This window comes from Rousettus aegyptiacus, unplaced genomic scaffold (assembly GCF_014176215.1).
Source record: "Rousettus aegyptiacus isolate mRouAeg1 unplaced genomic scaffold, mRouAeg1.p scaffold_m13_p_2, whole genome shotgun sequence".
Lineage (NCBI taxonomy): Eukaryota > Metazoa > Chordata > Mammalia > Chiroptera > Pteropodidae > Rousettus > Rousettus aegyptiacus.
This window is the reverse complement of record NW_023416295.1, coordinates 86,461,177-86,481,616: the sequence shown is the minus strand read 5'-3', so window position 1 is coordinate 86,481,616 and position 20,440 is coordinate 86,461,177.

Below are 20,440 nucleotides of genomic sequence, written 5' to 3'. Positions count from 1 at the left end.
CTAAGGATTTTGTGGTAATTTGACAACTTTCATAACTTTAGTAGTAAGTGGTAATAGATATCCTATACAAAAAATTAAAGAGAACCATCATCATTCAAAAAATTATGACTCCTTTATCAAAAATATTCACTTACATACACATCCATTCAACACCACATGAAAATGTTGTGTTTTTTAAATACAGTTTGAATACAATATATTAGTTTACATTTAAAACTAATATATCCTCAATATATAATGAATATAGTGATTCAATATTTATGTACTTTATCATGTGATTACCACGCTGTTTAGTAATCATCTGTCACTGTTCAAGCTTATCACAATGTTATAGACTATATTTCCCTTCACCTTTTTCACCTATCACCTAACCCCTCTCCTATGAAAACCAGGAATTTGATATTTGTTTCTATAAGTCTGTATTTTTTGCTTTAATTTTTTTCCAGATTCTATACATAAGTGAGTCATACAGTATTTGTTTTTCTCTGTCTGAATTATTATACTTTGCAAAATACTCTCTAGGTGCATCAGTTTACTCAAATGTGCAATGGAATATTACTCAGCCATAAAAAGAATGAAATTAAATAAAAAATGATATAGGGTCAATTTTATAAGCATCCCTTGAAAAAAATTCTTATCTTAGTAAGATTACTACTCCAGAGATTTGGAAAGAGAGTAAATCCAAATTAATTTAATGAAGAAGTATAATTTTATGCAAAAGTATACAATATACAAAATTAAAATTATAACCTAGCTCTGATTATCAAGTTGCAATTACTTGCAAAATATTTACTGTTTAATATCATAGTTGCTTATGCGACACTAAATATTATGCTAATAACAATTGTAAAGTCAGTACAAAACAAACGACAGCTTGAAAGCCCTGGAGAACAATTAAAAACAGGTAGGAATGAAAAGAGATTCATCTGTGAAAGAAGGAACTACAATGATTAAAATCTATGTAGTTTTCATCTTCTATTGAATGCACTGTTCAAGTTTAATACCAAAGATTGAATTTTCTTTTTTAAAAGTTAGAAAAAGTTATATAATTGTTAGAAATTAGAATGAAATAGGAAATTATTTCCAAATAAGTGGAAAAAGGTAAATAATAAAGATGAGATCAGAAACAAATGCACTAAAGAGCAAAGCATACAATAAGTTAACAATGCAAACAAAGATTAATAGAATTGATAAACTCTTTTAAGATAGAAAAGAGAGAGGCAACAAATTTCCCATTGCAAGGATGAAAGAGCAAAGATACAGACCTGTTGCATATTAAAAGATATAAGAAATTATCAACAACTCAATTTGAAAAAAGTTGAGAATGTAGAAAAATAATTTTTTTTTTTTTTGAGAAGCAATAGATTAAGTGCAGAGAATTGGAAAGGAACAAATAATAAAACAAGAGACAAATAACAAAGAACAGAAAAAACAAAATCTATCTGGTTGTTTGAAAATATGGAGGAGAATGATATATCTCTATCAAGACTGATCAAGAAAAAAAACTGAGCAAAAAGATGTAAGTAAACAAAAACTGAAAGCTAAAATATATTTGCTGATATCGCATATAGTTTAAAATAATAATAATAAAGCATCAATCACTTTATATGAATATATTTAAAAATCTGTTAAAGGGTCTTCATTCTCTTTTTAAAAAAAAACATAAAAATTCATCACTGATGTTGAGATAACAGTTGAGTTTGGCTAACTTGGGATCCTCACTAATTTATTAGATAACCAAATCTTCCTACTTAGTGTAAAAACTTACTAAATTTACTTTCTTAATAGGACATCAAGGAATTTATAACTGAGACCCAGAAAAATAAATATTTTTATTATAAATTTATGTTTACTATTTAAGTAAATAATTTTTAAAAAGTAAAAATTAAGACATGGATACATTATTAACGAATTATAAAATTTAGACAATAGCAGCAGCTAAAAAATAGGATACCCTTGTAAATATCTATGGACCCAGTATCAGAACACTTAAATATATAGAGCAAATAATAACCGAAGAGGGAGAAATTGTCAATATACGATAATAATAGGGGACTTTAATACCCTACTCATGACAATGAATAGATCATTCAGATAGAAAATGAATAAGGAAAAATGGCTTTAAATGTTACATTAGACCAGATTAATTTAATAGATATTTGCAGGACATTTTTGTTTAAAAACTACAGAATGTACATTCTTTTCAAGTGTATATGGCGTATTCACCAAGTTTAATGATATAGTAGACCATAAAACAAGCCTCAATGAATTTAAGAAGATTGAAATCATATTAAGCATCTTTTTTTTTTTTTTTATGACCACAATGGTATAAAACTAGACATCAACTATAAGAAGTAACTAAAAAAAAAAAAAAAGATTTGGAGACTAAATAACATGTTATTTACCAAACAACAAATAGATCAAAGAGGATATTGAACAGATTAAAAATGCATTTAGAGAAATATAATGAAAACACTACTTTCCAAAATTTAAGGGGTTCAGAAAAAGGAATTTCGAAAAAGAAGTTTATAGCTGTACAGGCCGATTTCAAGAAATAAGAAAAATCCTAAGTAAACAACCTAACTTTACACCTAAAGAACTAGAAAAAGAATAAATAAAATGCAATGTTAAGTAGAAGAAAGGAAATAATAATAATTAGAGAAGAAGTAAAGGAAACAGATTTAAAAAAAGATAGATAAGACTAAGAGATATTTCTTTAAAAGGATAAACAAAATTTGCAATATTTCAGTCAGACTCATGAAGAAAATAAGAAAGCCCAAATAAATAAAATTACAAATGAAAGAAGTGTTAGAAATGACAACACAGAAATACAAAGAAACACTAACGAATATGATAAAGAATTATATGCCAACAAATTATATAACCTAGAATAAAGGAATAAATTTCTAAAATCTTACAACCTTCCAGGGATAAACCAGGAAAAATGGAAAATCTAAAAGACCAATTACTGTTAGCAAAATTGAAGCAGTCATCAGGGAACTCCAAACAAACATAAGTTCAGGACCAGAAAAATTTGCAGGTCAATCTCACCAAGCACTTTAAGAAGAATTAATACTCATTCTTCTCAAACTATTCCAAAAAACTGAAGTAGGGGGGAATGCTTCCAAATTCATTCTACGAGGCCAGCAGTTACCCAGATACCAAAAGCAGGCAAAAGCACTACAGAAAAAAAAAAAAAAATTACTGGCCAATATCTCTGATGAACATGGATGGAAAAATTCTCAACAAAATACTAATAAACTTAATTAAATAGTATATTAAAAGGATTGTACATCATAATGAAATATTTTCTATCCCAGGGATGCAAGGATGGGTTAATATTCATACACTACATCAACGAACCCTAGATAAAATGATATCAATAGATTTAAAAAAAAAAAAAAGCACTCCAAAAAATTTAACATCCAAACTTTCAACAGAGCGGTATAGAGAGAACTTACTTCAACAAAAGAAAGATTATACATGACAAAACCATAGCTAACATCCAACTCAATGGTGGAAAGCTGAAAGCTTTCTTTACAAGATCAGGAATAAGACAAGGATGCCACTCACACAGAACTAATATATTATTGGAAATCCTAGCCACAGTAATCGGACAAGAAAAAATAATGTGTCCAAATTGGAAAGAAATAAGTAAAAGAGTCACTATTTGCTGATGACAATATACTATTTGTAGGAAACCATAAAGACTCCATCAAAAAGCTATTATGATTAATAAATACATGTAGCAAATTTTCAGGATACAAATTAATATACGTAAATGTGTTATTTCTATATGTAATAATAAATGATTAGAAAGAGAAATTTAAAAAAATAACTCCATTTAAAATTGCACCAAAAATAATAATAAAAAAACCTAGGTATAAATTTAACCTAGAAGGATGAGCGACTTGTACTCAGGAAAGCTATAAGACACTGAAGAAAAATGAAGTGGACACAAATAAAGAATTTACTATGCTCATGAATTGGAAGGATTAATATTGTTAAAATGTCTATACTACCCAAAGCAACCTACAGATTCAATGTAATCCTATGAAAATATCAATAACATAATCTCAGATCTAGAATGAATAATCTTAAAATTTATACGGAATCACACATACATAAAAAAACAAATAGCTAAACAATCTTGAAAAAATGAAACAAAGTTGGAGATATCACATTCTCTGGTTTCAAACTATATTATAAAGTTTTAATAATTAACACAGTGTGGTATTGGCACATAAACTGACAAATAGATTAATGAATAGAATAGAATAAAGAGCTCATAAATAAATCCTCACTTATCTGGTCAACTAAGCTATGACAAAGGAGGCAAGAATATTTAATGAAGAAATGACAGTCTCTTCAACAAGTAGTATTGGGGAAACTGGACAGATACATGCCAAGTAAATAAAACTGGACCTCTCTCTTATACCTATATAAAAATAAATTTGAAATGAATTAAATGTAGTACCTAAAACCATACAACTCCTACAAGATAGGAAATAAGCTCATTGACATTAATCTTAGTAATATCTTATATCTGTCTCATTGAGCAGCGGAAACAAAAGCAAAAATAAATAAATAGGACTACATCAAAATAACATACTTGTACACAGTGAAAGAAAGAAACCATTAAAAAATAAAAAGAAAACCTACTGAATGGGAGAAAATATTAAAAATGATAAGGGGTTAATATCAAATGTATATAAGGAGCTCATACAACTCAACATCAAAAAAAAAGTCTAATCATATAATGGGCAGAGGAATTAAAGAGACATTTCTCTGAAGAAGACATGCAGGTAGCCAGTAGATATATGAAAAGATTTTCAACATCACTTATTTATCATCAGGTAAATACGAATCAAAACCACAGTGAGATACTACCTCATACCAGTCAGAATGACTGTTATCAATAAGTCAACAATTAACAACTGTTCGCAAGGATGTGTAGAAAAGGAAACTCTAGTAAGCTACATTTTAAAATTTACAGTTTCTGTTCTTGGTTCTGTTTATAAATTGAGGCCTTAGAACTTTGATACCATAATTTGTGGCATAACATTTAGAATTTTATAATTTAAACTCTGAAACTGTTTATAAAAACATGATTCTGGCCCTCAAACTTTGAAACTGCAGAAAAAGCAGCTTTTCTGTACTGTTGATAAACCGTACTCCCTGTGCTGTAACTGTTTGAACACAAAGCCTTTGTCTTAAAAGGCAAACAAACATTAGGATACTGTTTATACTTAATCATATGTTAACCATTGTTCTTATCTCATAACGCTCAGTTACTGACCACCGAGTCAGCTGAATATTTAAAGTTCAATTGCTCCCACCAATCAGAAAACGAACAATGTATGTTTACGGTCTGCTTTCCCCTAGCAACCCATCGCTTATCAACTACTTATAACTTTCTCTAAAAACCCTGCCCCATTTCTCCTCCTTGGAGCATAATTTTTAATAGTGCCAAGGGCAATCTCCTTGGTTTGCAAACCACATTTTTCTTCTTGGAAGGGTCATCTGGATATTTTTGTTTGTGTGTTTATTAACAAAGTGAATTGATATTTGTGTTGTGTTAGTGAATGTGACAAAAGTCTCTCATCATTTCTAAAAACATTTCTCAAGTATTTTTTATGGTTTCTATTATGAAAATAAAATCAATTACAAATAAAAATGTTTTTTACTAGTCTCTCAAAACTTTTCATGAATGTACCATGCTTGCTTGAAGATAATATATAGTCCATCACATTAGATAGAGATTATTTAATTTTTACTCAAATCTTAATTTTTATTTATTTTTGTCTCCTTAATATAATAAATTTAGATGGGTATATTTTAAATTATATAGTGCTATTTATCTAATTATGTAGCCACATTTGGCATTTAATTTTTTCTATTTCTTAACCATAGTTCTTTAGTTGTTGACTGACATATAGTAGGTGGTAAAGTTAGACAAAATATATGTTCAAGACTATTACAACTTGCTGATCCAGTTTTACTTTTAGAAGTATGTATCATTATTCTTTTCCCCTTATGCTGACTCATGGAAAATTTGTTATTGTTTCTTTTTTTGTTGCATAGTTACTTGATGTTTATTTTTTAAATCTATTTTTAGAGCAGTTTTAGGTTAACAGCAAAATTTAGAGGCGGGTACACTGGTTTTCTATATAACCTCCTTCCTCACACTTGCATAGTCTCCCTTATTTATCCATATTACTCGCCAGAGTGGAACACTTTTATATACCAAAGTCATTTAGGTTTTCTTTGGTGTTATCTTCTATCAGTTTTATAGATTTGAATTTAGGTCTGTGATTCATTTTTGAACAATGCAAGTTTTGTTTTTCATGTAAATGTTCAATTGATCCAGCTCAATTTGTTTAAAAGACTATTATTGCTCCATTTTATTGTCAATGCTATGACTAGTTTCCACTGTATTTTTTTTTCTAACTCATAGTTGTCCACACTATAGCTCCAAGAATTTGCTAATTACAGTTCAGATTTTTATTTGTTAGAATGAAGTAGAGCACCTTAACCTGAAACCAGAAACTGGTGGTCTTCTCAAAAAGGTCAACATGTTTTGAAGCTCTCTGGAAAGTCGCATTCTCTGAGACTTATAATTTTGGACGTGATTGAGAGCTCACTATCTGGGACAATTGTTGTCCAGAGGGCATTTTTCAGAATCAATTAGAGGCAATTGTTAACACTGCAATTTCCTGAGGCTATGATATGAGTTCGGGAAAATAACATCTTGTTAAAAATCTTAAAAGAAATATTTAAGCAATTATGTGTCTATAGTTAGCTTTAAAAAATTCTGCTATAACCTGGGGGTTATGCCTATTTATAGGACTATGTTCATGCCCAGGTGAGAACTGATAGCACTCTGTTATACTTTCAGCTGACATTTCTTGCTGACTTTGAGGACCTGTACAAGCAGAAAGTGAAGACTAAAGCAGAATCGTAAACTTAGAGTGTTAAAGATGCGCCTAAGCACATATGCAGTGTTCTTCATTAAAAGGTGGAAATTATTTGTTCAAGAACTTATTTGTTCAAGAAAGTTGCAAACACTCTTTTGTTTATTAGTAAGTTAACCAAGCAGAGACTTCAGTGGTAACATATTATAGAGAATACAGATATAGTAGAATCTAAAAAATGAATATTAATAATAACATAAACAGTGATAATGACAAGAAACTCTGGCACTTGGGGTCTGATTTCCAGAGTCACCATATTATATTATATAAAATATCTACTTTTCAACCCCAAAAAATTTGTCACATAAAAATAAACAAACAAAAAAATTAATCAATAAAAACTGTCCCAGAAGGGAGAACAGAGGTAGGACTTCCTAGACAAATTCAAACCAGCTTTTGTAAATACTAAAAAAAAAATTCAAAAAATATTTATAAATATTTAAGTACTCAATTTATACTCAATTTAAAGAATTATAGAAAGCTTTGTTAAAAAATTAAATGAAATTATGAAAACACTGTTACCAAATATGTAATATAAATAGAAACAAATTATTTAAAAATACAAATTGTAAAGTTGAAAAGTAGAAAACTGAAATGCAAAATTTTCTAATGAGCATATTTAAGTTGGAAGAAGAAAAAATTAGCAAACTTGTATCCTTTGGTATGAAGGACAGAGATTGAAAAGAATAAAGGAAAATAAAAAAGGCCTCAGACATATCTGTGACATCATCAAATATACCTACATACACATAAAGAATGTCCCAGAGAGAGAAGAGAAAGATAAAAAAGTAGAAAGAATATTAAAAGATAAAAAGGCCAAAATAGATTCTCATATAGTTAATGTGATAATGCTTCCAAAACTGATCTACAGATTTAATATGATCCTTACCAAAAATCCAGTTGTCTTTTTGTGTGTGTGCAAAGATTTATAAGCTTATCCTGAAATTGGCTGAAAACAAACAAACAAAAAATACCCAACATGGCCAAAACAATCTTGAAGAAAAGAGAGCAAAGTTGAAAAAGTTACATTTCCCAATTTTACAATGTCCTATAAAGCTATAGCAGTCAACACACAGCTTGATATTGGCATAAAGATTGCCATACAGATTATTAACATTATCGAAAGTCTAAAAATAAACTTTAGATTTAGGTTATTTGGTTTCTAACAAAAGTGTGAGGATAATCCAATGGGAATAAATCATTTTGCTTTGTTTTGTTTTGTTTTTAATGATGCAGGAACAACTGAATATTACATGCAAAATATTAAAGGTGCACTCCTACCTAATATTATACACAAAAATAGATTTGAAGCATCAGTGTAAGAGATAAAAGTGTAAAACTCAATGAGAAAAAGGTTAATAGTAAATCTTCACGACTTTGGGTAGGCAAGGTTTTGTCCATTTGTTTTTAGATATAGCATCACAATTGCAAACCACAAAAGAAAAAAGAATTAAATGATACTATTAAAAAGTAAAAAGAAAATTTACAAGATAAGAAAAAAAAACTATTTACCAATTATGTATCTAATAAGACAATTATTTCCAGCACATATAAAGAACTGTTACAATTCAATAATCAAAAAGAAAACTACTCAGTTTTAAAAAAGAAAAACTAGGCAAAGGATTTGAGTAGACGTTTCTCCAAAAAAGATACACAAGTGAAAAATAAGGACATAAGAAAATGCTCGAAATCATCAGTTATTAAGGAAACATAAACCAAGGCTGCAACGAGATATCAGTTCACATTTACTAAAATGGCTTTAATCAAAAATACAGAAAAAAACAAATTTCAGTGAGAAAGAGAAATTAGAACTCCCATGTATTGCTGCTGATCAGTTTAAATTGTGCAACCACTTATAAAAAAAGTTTGACAATTTCTCAAATTTTATACATAGAGTTACCATTTAAACAGAACTTTTACTTCCAGGTATATACTCAGGATAACTGAAAATGTATAATCACATAAAATTATACACAAATGTTCATAGCAGCATTATTCTTAATAGACAAAAGTGTAAACAAACCAGATTTCAATAAAAAGTTGAGTAAATAATCAAAACGTGGTATATTCTTATGATTCATTATTACTTGGCAAAAACAAAAAATGAAATATGTGTTGTAACCTGAATGAAACTTGAAATTGTTATTTGAATGATAAAAACAATTCTATTTATATAAAATTAGAAGAATAACAAAATCATATAGAGATACAAAGATTAGTGATGGCCTAGCACAAAAAGAGCTAGGTGATTTAGTGAGACTCCTAATGGAGAATATTTTTTTGTGTGGGGGACAGTGTTTATATGTTCTATAATTAGATTATGTTGATAGTTTTGTAATTCCTTGAGTATACCTAAAAATCTTTAAATTGTACACATTGTGTAAAATTTATATGTAAATTACATCTCAATTAAAATTAAAAGAACAAGAGAGAAACATTTAACTACATTATTTAAAGTACTTAAAAACTACAACCAAAAAAACAGAACTAAAACTAATGAAACTTTTATAACTTACAAAAGTGGATGAGATAGCCTAGTTTTTATACTTAAAGATGGGGAACCTAGAAATAATTTCAATAATTGATAAATCAGGAAATAAAGAATGTATTACTAAAAATTATGAAGAATACCAACAGAGGATCCAAAATGGAAGCAGCTGTGCATTGTGAGATTGTTAGAAAGAATTAATGGAGTGGGGCTTAGTTTCTTAGCCCTTTGTGCTATTGTTTCCTTTGATATCAGTTAATGAATAAATAAATTTGCCATGTAGACAGATACAATATTGAAACAAAAAGAAATTAATATATATTTCTCTTATATTCCAATTTCTATATAATTAGCATTTGTCTACTCAGCATACATTCTCTATTTTATCGTCTATAGTTCTAAATTATTTTGGTGAAAACACCTCTCCTTTACTTTCACTACATCATGCATCCATTATTGTGATTCTTTAATTTAACTCATCACAACTTTCGAGATGAAGCCTATGCCAATGTCCTCTTCATGGTCATCTAGGAATTAATTGCTTCAGAGCAAGTCAATCAGAGGAAATATCGAGATATTTCCTAGGCATTTTGAGGTAGAATCATTCACCTTAATTTATACTGTTTTAACAAGGAAAGGTGAAAGCCTAGGTATTCTGGAAGCCATTTTGTTATCATTAGGGGTAAAAAGGCTGCCTGAAATAGAACAACAAAATGTAAGCAAAATGAAGAAATGGAAATACAAGAAACTTGATTCATATAAGTATGTCAAATCTCTGATTCCAGTGTTCTCTGAAAACACACAGCCACTAGGTTGTTAAATTGTGTGAAATCCTAAATCTTCTACTTTTATATTGAACATTTTAAAATCATTGTTATTCTAAATAAAATGAACTCAGCAGATAGTTTGATCAATCTATAATAGAAAACATTAATAAAAGTGTTTTCATTTAGAATAATAAAAATGAGGAAAGGAAGAGGAAAAGAAGTAAGGAAGAAAGAAAAGGAAGGAGGGAGAGAGGAAGGAAAGAAAAGAGAAAGGAAGGAAGAAAGGGACAAGGGAAGAAGGACTAGAAAACACGGAAAAGGAAAATGTAGCAAAATTGTGCAAACCACTGAATTGTGGGGAAAAAAATTAAGGCAAAAAAAGAAAACAAAAACAAAAACAAAAAACACCCTCAATTAATGAAGAAAGTTACATTGTTCCTAAATTAAAAAAAAAACTATATTAGAAAGATGTTATTTCTCCAAAAATTAATCAATAAATTCAACAAAATCTCAATTTTAACATCAGAATTCCTAAAGGAATCTAACTTATTTCAACAGTAGTCTGAAAGAAAAGATACACACAAAAAAATGGAAATGGGAAATAATAATGAAAAACAATGTAAAATATTATATCAGAAATGAAAACCTACTTCTAAATGAGAGTGATTAAAACAGCCTAGTGTTCACCCAGAATTAGTAAGTAGATTGAAATTGAACTGGAGATCCAGAAATCAAACTATGAGTATATAGCAATGCAGCACTTGTTAAATATGACATTTCAAAATAGAAGGCATGAGATAGACCTGTCAATAAATATTGTGAGAACCAATTAGTATGAATTTGAAGAAAAATAAGTCACATATATGTATTAATTTTCAATTATTTTAAAAATTGAGATTGAGTAAAGAACACCATATTTTTAATTATAAGAAGTCATAAAACACAAGATCAGTAAAGAATGGAAATGGAAGAAAATTTAACTTTGGGTGGTGAACACCATGCATTATATATGACGTATTATTGAATTGTACATTTAAAACTTATATAATTTTATTAACCAATGTTACCCCAATAAATTTAATTAAAATGTGTTAAAGAAAGACATTATGAGGATAATATAAATTCTAGAATACATAAAGAAAACAATGATGCATATTAGTTCCAAAAATATTTTCAAAGACTCATGAAAAATAATAAATAAATGGAAAATAAAATAACACCTCATCTTCATGAATAGGAATACATCGTTTTTAAAATATTAATATTCTCCAGTGATCTACAAATTCAATGAGCTGCCAATTAAAATTCCAGCTACATTTTTTTTTTTTGCAAAAGTGGAAAAGCTGATCTTCAATTGACATTGAATTTCAAGGGACTCCAAACAGACAAAATATTATTTTTTAAAAAATTGGAGAATTCATAATTTCTCACTTCAAAAGTTACTACAAAGCTACAGTACTTAAAAGCACATAGTACTCATATAAGGATAGACCAATGAAATAAAATGGAAAGCATGGAAATAATCTTCACATATATGGTCAATGGATTTCTAACAAAAGTGCCAAAACTATTCAATTGAGAGAGGACAATTTTTTTTCAACAAATGGTCTTGGAAAAATTGAAGATCCATATGCAAAAGAATAAAGTTGGGCTCTTACTTCACACTTATTTAAAAAAATGACTCGAAATGGATCAAAACCTAAACTGAAGAGCTAAAACTATAAAATTCTTAGAAGAAAACAGGGAAGAAACCTCAAAACATTGGATTTGACAACAGTTTCATGTTGTGGCACCAAATGTTAAGCAATAAAAGAAAAAGAAGTTGGACTTAAAAAAAATAAGGGATTTTGTGCATCAATGAACACCATCAAGTAAATAAAAAGCAATACATGAATTGGGAGAACATATTTACAAATTATATATATGACAAATGTTTGATGTCCAGAATATGTAAAAACTCTTCAAACTCAATGAGCAAAAACCAACCCAACTGAAATATAGACAAAAGACTTGGATAGATCTTTCTCTACAGAAGATATATACAAATGGTCAGTGAGCATATAAAAAGATGCTGAACATCATTAGTCATTAGGAAGATGTAAATAAAAGTCACAATGAGATACAATTTTACATCCATTGAGATAGCTATTAAAAATAATGATAATTGTTGGAGAAGATGCAGAGAAATTGGAGCACATGTAAAATGGTGCAGGTGCTATGGAAAATTATCAGTTCCTTAAAAACTTACACATAGAACTGCCATTGATCAAACAATGACAGTCCTAGATGTATATCCAAAAGAGTTGAAAGTAGGGACTCAAACATATTTTTACATTGTGTTCATAGTAATATTATTCACAATAGCCAAAAAGCAGAAAAAAAAATTTAAATTTTCACCGTCAGATGAATGGGTAAACCAAATGTGATGTATAACACAATGGAATATTATCACTCAGCCATTAAAAAAATGAAATTTGGTATATATTACAACATAGATAAATCTTTTAAAAAATGCTACATAAGGTAGATATATAAGGATGCATATTGTATGATTCCAACTATATGAGCTATACAACAGGCAAATTTACAGAGACCTAACATAGAATAGAGGTTGAAAAGGGAGAAGAAAGAGATGGAAAGTTATTGTTTAGTGAGTACAGAGTTTATATTGAGGATAATGAAAAACTGGGGTAGAGATAAAGATGATGGTTATATAACATTGTGAATATATTTAATGGTACTAGATTATACACTTACAAATTATTCAAATGATACATTGTACATTTATCACAATAAAAATGATACATTTCAAAGATTTAACTTTAGATGGTAAACACACTATGAGATGTATGTAAGACATATTATTGGATTGTACAATTAAAACCTATATAATTTTATTAACCAATGTTACCTCAAAAATTTAATAATAAAAAAATTAAAAATACAACCTACAAATTATATAAGAAGATATTTTAACTTATATACAATTTTATAATTATCAAAAATATATAAACAGTTCTCTATAAATAAGAAATAAACAAAAATGTAAAAATGTAAAAAGTGTATGAATAAAAAAAATAAAACAGAAGATATCTTAATGTCCAATAAATATGTGAAAAGATGCCCAATCCTATTAGTAACTGAGGTAATGAGAATCAAATAATAATCTAATTAAAGGAAAAAATGAGATAATAAGTTCAATTTTTTAAGTGTAGGAGAAATAATATATTTATAAATGTATCATAGTAGTATACATTGGAATAGCACTTTTGTGAGCAATTTGGCTATAGCACTAAAAAGAAAAAAAGAAAAGAAAGAGAGACAGAGACAGAGACAAATACCCACTGTAAACTGTTAACTAAAGTGATTGCATGATTTGTCATTCAAACTGGTACATTTTTATGAATTGAAAATGTTGCCATAACATTAAAACTACGAGAGAGAGAGAGAGAGAGAGAGAGAGAGAGAGAGAGAGAGAGAGACAGAGAGACAGAGAGAGACAGAGAGACAGAGAGAGAAACAGAAAGGGGATGCACAGCAGGGAGGGAGGTTGAAGGGGGAAAAAAATGTGAACTTTTGACATAGCAGTTCTAGTTCTATCTTAGAAACATATGATCACATGAGAAAATGTTAAATGTTAAAAACATTTCTTGTAGCATTCTGCACAATACAAATAAACTGGATATAATCCAAATTTCCATTGGCAGAAAAAGCTGTGAAAGACTCAAAACTGGGCATAAAAAGATAACTCCAGGACAGTCTAGCTCACCCTTCATGTTATTTCTGCCTATCATTGCCTTTGAAAAACCCTGTAAGTTGTAGAGAGCTGATAGTGATGTAAATAATTTATTTACATATAAATGCAAATGACTTGTGTCCAGGGCAGCTGCAAATATTGACCAATTTTGTAATTTTATATATATATCTATAAGTTGATTTGGGCACAGTTGACTGTGTGTGTGTGTGTGTGTGTGTGTGCATGCGCACACATGCATGTATGGGTGTCGAATTCTTTGAACTAGTTTTAACAACTTATTGGTCTCATTAATCAATGAGCTAAGGAAAATCTTTGACAAGTTTTTACTTTATGTTTCTACAAATCATTTACTAACTTCTAAAAATTATCTTTTATAATCCTAATTGGGAAATTATTATTTATCTCTATTAATAGGAATGAGTCTGTCATATTTTGATATGAAAAAGTTTTTTGAAAAATATCATTAGTAACTATCTTAAAATTTGTATATGTAGTAAATATATAAATGCAAATATATAGAAAAAATACCCACTTTAAACTGTTAACTAAGGTGATTGCATGATTTGTCATTCAAACTGATACATTTTTATGAATTGAAAATGTTGCCATAACATTAAAACTACACCAGACGAGCAGATAGAAATTGACACGTGCACGATCACTCTCTTCCTGAGAATCGTTACTTCAAGAAAAGATAATGGAATTTATTTTCTACTCATCTCAATATCTTTTTTTTTTTTTTAATGAGAGTGTGGTCATTTAGTATTTCTACATTTTTAAGTAAAATGAATTACAAAAACATAGTTTTAGTCGATTAAACTTAAAAATGCTGTTTGACTACTAATTTGTACTTCTTTAACACTTCACCCCATTCCCCCAGCCTGTCCACCTGCCTCCGCGAGCTGTCATCAGATTGTGCTCTACATCTGTGAGTCTGTTTTCAGTTAGTTTGTTCTTTTTGTTCCTTAAAATCTACATATAAGTGAAATCATATGGTATTTATCTTTGTCTGACTTATTTTACTCAGCATAATAACCTCTGGGTCCATCCATGTCATTGGAAAATTACTAGTTAATAGATAGTCACAGAGATGGGGAGCACGGCATAGTGAATGCAGTCAGCAATAATGTAATGGCTATGTGTAGAGCCAGAGGGAAGATAAAGTAATTGGGGAGGTCATTTTATAAACTATATAAATGTCTAAACAATGTACTCTATTCTTGAAAGTAATAATAACATAAAATTTTTAAAAATGTAAAAAAAATTTTAAAAATAAGATACTGAATTTTAAAAAATGCCATTTAAAATCCAAAATCGACTACATTGTGGTTGATAGGTCAAATCTTTAACAATGGGAACTAAATAAATCATGGCAAAAATGTAGGATAAACTTTGTACATTGTACAGCTTTCAAAAATACTTGTTTCTCTAATGCTTTACTTTAAAAAGATGATTATTATATAACATGAAATAAAAAAGGTATATATAAACAATATGGAAACTAGGTGATTCCAAATTACTATGCATATCCTGGGGAAAAAAAGTAGCTGTTAACTAGAACTGAAAAGGAAAATTTTTATGTGTGTATTCTTTTTTTGTTCCCAACATTTTCTTCAGCAGTCATTTATCTGTTTCAATCATAAAACATAACTAAATTAAAAAAACATAATTTTATTTGATATAGTTATGACAGCTGTTAGCTGTCTTATTTATAATCCAAATTTGATTTGCTCAAACCATTGGCCAACTAAAATAATTATTCAACTTGCCTAATCTAATTTATTAAAGAGGAAACATAGGAACAGAAATGTAAACATATTTTGCATTATCTGGGACAAAGTATTTACACATATGATAAGATGTTTAAATATACAACGATATGTTTGTATATCTTTTGCAAAAGGGTACTGAAAATTCTGTGGTAAAAGGGAACCCTGAGTCATAATGAGGAGGACACTGTGGATTCCAATTGCTCTAAAGATGACTTTCAGTGACTAGTTCTACCTTTTGAAATATCCTACTAATTTCATAGAAATATAGATTGTCTTTTCATAACATTTTCCATGCTGTATGATTGCTGTAAGTAACTTCTATGTTTCAAATTGTGGGGTCCTAAAGGGCAATGACCATGAGTTTACTTTTATATTTTTTGTGGAAAAAATACCTCACATGAGTTTCAACTTCTGGTGCTGGATTGAATGGACCTTTGGAATGAATAGCAAACTTTGAAAAACAAATCATAAATAAAATTTCATCCCTCAGTGGAAAGCAATGTGCCTCTCCTTCTGGAAATGCCTACTTCTATAGGACAACATTTAAAAATTAAGATTTACTTTCACCTCTCCAAATTATGTAAAGTTGGCACTGAGCATTAGAGATTGTAACCTAGTAATAATCATTGTAGCTTCACTTCCCAAGCCTGCCACTTGAGTACAAGATGAATCTCCTTGACTCTTTAGATTTCGTTGTCTTGAACACACTGATAAATCTGCCCTGATAAACCTTTAACATTTCACCTCCTCCAGCTTTCATAATATATACCAATAACTGAAGTGAAAGTGAATTTATTTAGTCTCGTTTCTATTCCGGTGCATATTTTTCAGCTTTGGTGTAAAATACCAAAAGCTGCAATGTTCTTTGTGACATGCTGCAAAGAAAATTGCTTTTGAGGTGAAAGTTGTTCTGAAACAGGCTTAGAAAAAAAATCTCATTTTGGAACTCAAAAGAAATATGAGTAACACCAGTTGTAAATATTGGTTTATATTCAAGGTTTAAACTAGTGAGTGTTCATATTCTGAGATTCCTCAGAGAAGTAGCATTTGAGCTTTCAGAGATCTTCTTTTAGGAAGAAGACAGAGGAAGAGGCCAGTGTGAGTTCTCAGCATGCCTGGAGGGAAATGTATCCAGTTATGGGTTTTTAAATCTGTACTTGTGGTTTATCAGTACAGACTAACCAAATGCTTTATTAATTCAGAAGGTGTCATGACTTTAATTTATTTTATATATTTTAGTGCTCAGGCCAAATACTTTACTAATCACCACATGCGTTTCAACAATTGAGGCATACATTAAAATACTTGACATGCTGCCAATTAATCTACATATTGCAACCCACTGTGAAATTTGCTGATGGAATTTCACATTTTATAGACCCATCTTTGAATTTTGATGATTTGGTTCAATATTGTTAGCAGAGAACTTGCCTTCTTGGGAAATATATTGCCCATTAAAAGTGACATGCTAGGGTGATTGGGATGTGTTTTGATTTAATAATTGAGTTTATAATTGTATACACTCCACTAATCACACAGCTTTCTCTGCTGAAATGGGCTTTAGTTCTTATGTTGTAAAAAAGCTTTCTTTCTTCTATTTTTATATACCACATGGATACAAAATCTTCTTAAAGTCAAAATGAATAATATTTACAGATCCTTTGGAGCACATTTTTTCCTTTTTAAAAATACAATGAGTCAACTCTTACCAAGCTGTTACATAAAGCAGGCTTCAAAAATTGGAAGTCATAAAAAAGGAAAAGCTTATAATAAAATCCCCAGAACAGGATCTAGAAGAATCCAGGCACTGGATTAGTGCCATTTTTGATATTGTGAGTTATCTTCAATATATTGCCAGGTAAATTCAGAAAATACATAACAACCAAAAAAAAAAAAAGCCTTATTTGACCTTTTTTTATATTGTGATGCTTATTAAATTTTTGAAATGTTCTCAGTTATTTTAGTTTGGAATTAATGCAGCCTTACACTTGCATATCAACCATTCAAGGAATGAATCCCATAGTGTGCATAAATATTTGGTAGGATACACTGTCTTCAAGGGACTGGTTGGAATACATATATGGAGTTCAGAAACATTAAACAATTTATCAGAATTCAGAGTATGAATTTTTTAGTATATTTTGTCTAATAGAAAGGCCACACAGAGCTTGAGGTAAATTAGTATTAGCAAAGGGTTACTGAATGTATCAACTTCAGACTTTGAGTATGGGCTAAACTGAACCCTAATCTCAGCCCTGGAATCACAGAACTATATGACCTGGAGAAACTTTTAAAATCTCTGCATGCCTCATTTTCCTCATCTATACATGGGATCAATAATTTTGAGCTCATATATTGTTGTGAAGACTAAAAGATAAGAGATACTATGTATCTTTGTTAACTATTGAGTATCTAAGAGTAATTGCAATAATAAATATGTGAATTTATTAATATTATTATTAAAAGATTATAGAGAAAGGAAAATATCTAGCACATCTGTATAGCCAAATGAAGTTATATGGAAGAGAACTAATTTTGACCTCAAATGGACAGATTATTTAGTGAAATAAAGGTGAGTATGCCCAAATAAAGAGAGAATTATAAATGGAGGCATGAAAGGAAGACAGTGCATAATGTGTGGACCATAGAAAATGCGTATATTTATTAGAAACACTCGTATGCATGCATACATACATATATATATATATATATGACTTATTCTAATAATGTGGGCTACACCAACATGCAGGGGATTGAAACATCACAGTCAGATTTGTAGGTTATCATTTCTCAAATTTGGACTCAGAATGTCCTGTTATGTTATCATGTTTCAGATGAATTACAACCTTTAATAACTAAGAACAGTGAACATACTGACACTTTTGATGATTCACTTAAAAAGTGAGAGGAGAAACTGGACAAAAGGGCATAGATGATAGTAGCTTTGCTCTTGCGACCACATTAAAAGTTGTGACAGAAATATGGAGCAAAAGGCAAATAGTCACCTGGGTCTAGATGAACAGAAGCCCTAAACGAGGGATAGAAATAAGAAATCAACCAGCAACAGGTAAGAGGTAGAAGTGGGCAAAGATGCGAGGCTGTCCCAGTGACTCAGTGGGACAGTGGCTGTAGCAGTGGCAGCCAGCAGCTGCAGACACCTCTTAAAGGGACCGGGCCGTGACCGGACTTCCACAAAGATGGACTTCTTTGCTTGAAGCACCAGTGCTCTGTCAATGCAAGGGATGCTGAGTTGCTGGAGCAAGGACTGGAGGCAAAGCTTTCTCCTGGGCAGAAGTGCTGGCAGTATCAATTGTTCCTGAGCCCTCCCCCTCCCAATGTGTGGACTCAGCACTACTATAGCTAAGAAATTATCAAATTGCACTACCCAGAGGATTTCCTGAAATTCCTCTTCCCTGCAACTTACTTCACTATCCAGGCCACATCCAATTGTGTCCTTGGCAAGTCAGTGAGTTCTATGCAATTTGCTGAGCATGCTCCAAGACTCACACTGGTGGCAGCTGAGTGAGGTTTCCGGGGAGGCATCTTGAGGCAGCTATAAGCAAGGGAACTATAGACTGCTTGCTGAATCTTAATAGGTGGCCTGGAGGGACACAGGCTGGGGCTGATCTTGGCATGCTGTTGAACCCTTCTCAGGACTGTGCTGCTGGACACCTACTACACAAAGCCACACTATTAAGACCAGGAAATTTAGGAGCTTTGCTTTGTATGTAGAAACAGACATATAAAGACAGCCAAAAAAGGGAAACAAAGAAGCAGAAACCGTATGAGAGAACAGAACAAGGATCCAGGAATAATGGAATCAAACAATCTAACAGATGCAGAGTTCAAAAACTGGTTATAAAGATGTTCATTGAACTTAGGGGAAGTGTAGATGAATTCAGTGAGAACTTTAACAAAAAGATTAAAAAAACATAAAAACGTAAATGGAAATTATAAAAAGGAACCAGTAAGAAATGAAGAATACATTATCGAAATAAAGAGTACATTAGAGGTAATTAACAGAATGGACAAAGAAGAGGATCTAATTACCAATATAGAAAGTGGGTAAGCCAAGGACACTCAACCAGAATGACATGAAAAAAGAAGCCAAATTATAATTATAATTTAAGGAGTGTTTGGGTCAAAATTGATGTAAAAACATTCATGTAATAGGGACACCTGAAGGAGGAGAGGGGGAACAGTAAGTTTAAAAGCTACTTGAAGAAATAATGATAGAAAACTTGTCTAACCTGGTGAAGGAAATAGATATACAATCCCAGGATACTCACAGAGTCCCAAGAAAGAGGAACGCAGAGAGATCCACACCAAGACACATCATAATTAAAATGACAAAGTTCAAATACAAAGACAGAATTTTAAAAGCAGCAAGAGAAAAGCAGTTAGTTATCTATAAGAGAGCATCCATAAGACTGGCAGCTGATTTCTCAAAAATAAATAAATAAATAACTTTGCAGGACAGAAGGGCTCTGCAAAAAATATTCGATGTGATAAAAACCCAGGATCTACAACCAAGAATACTTTATCTACATAGTTATCATTTAGAGTTGAAGGACAGATCAAAAGCTTCCCAGACAAAGATAAGCTAAAGAAATTTATCATTACCAAGCCAGTATTATAGGAAAGGTTTGAGGAACTTCTTTAAGAAGAAAAAAACATGTATC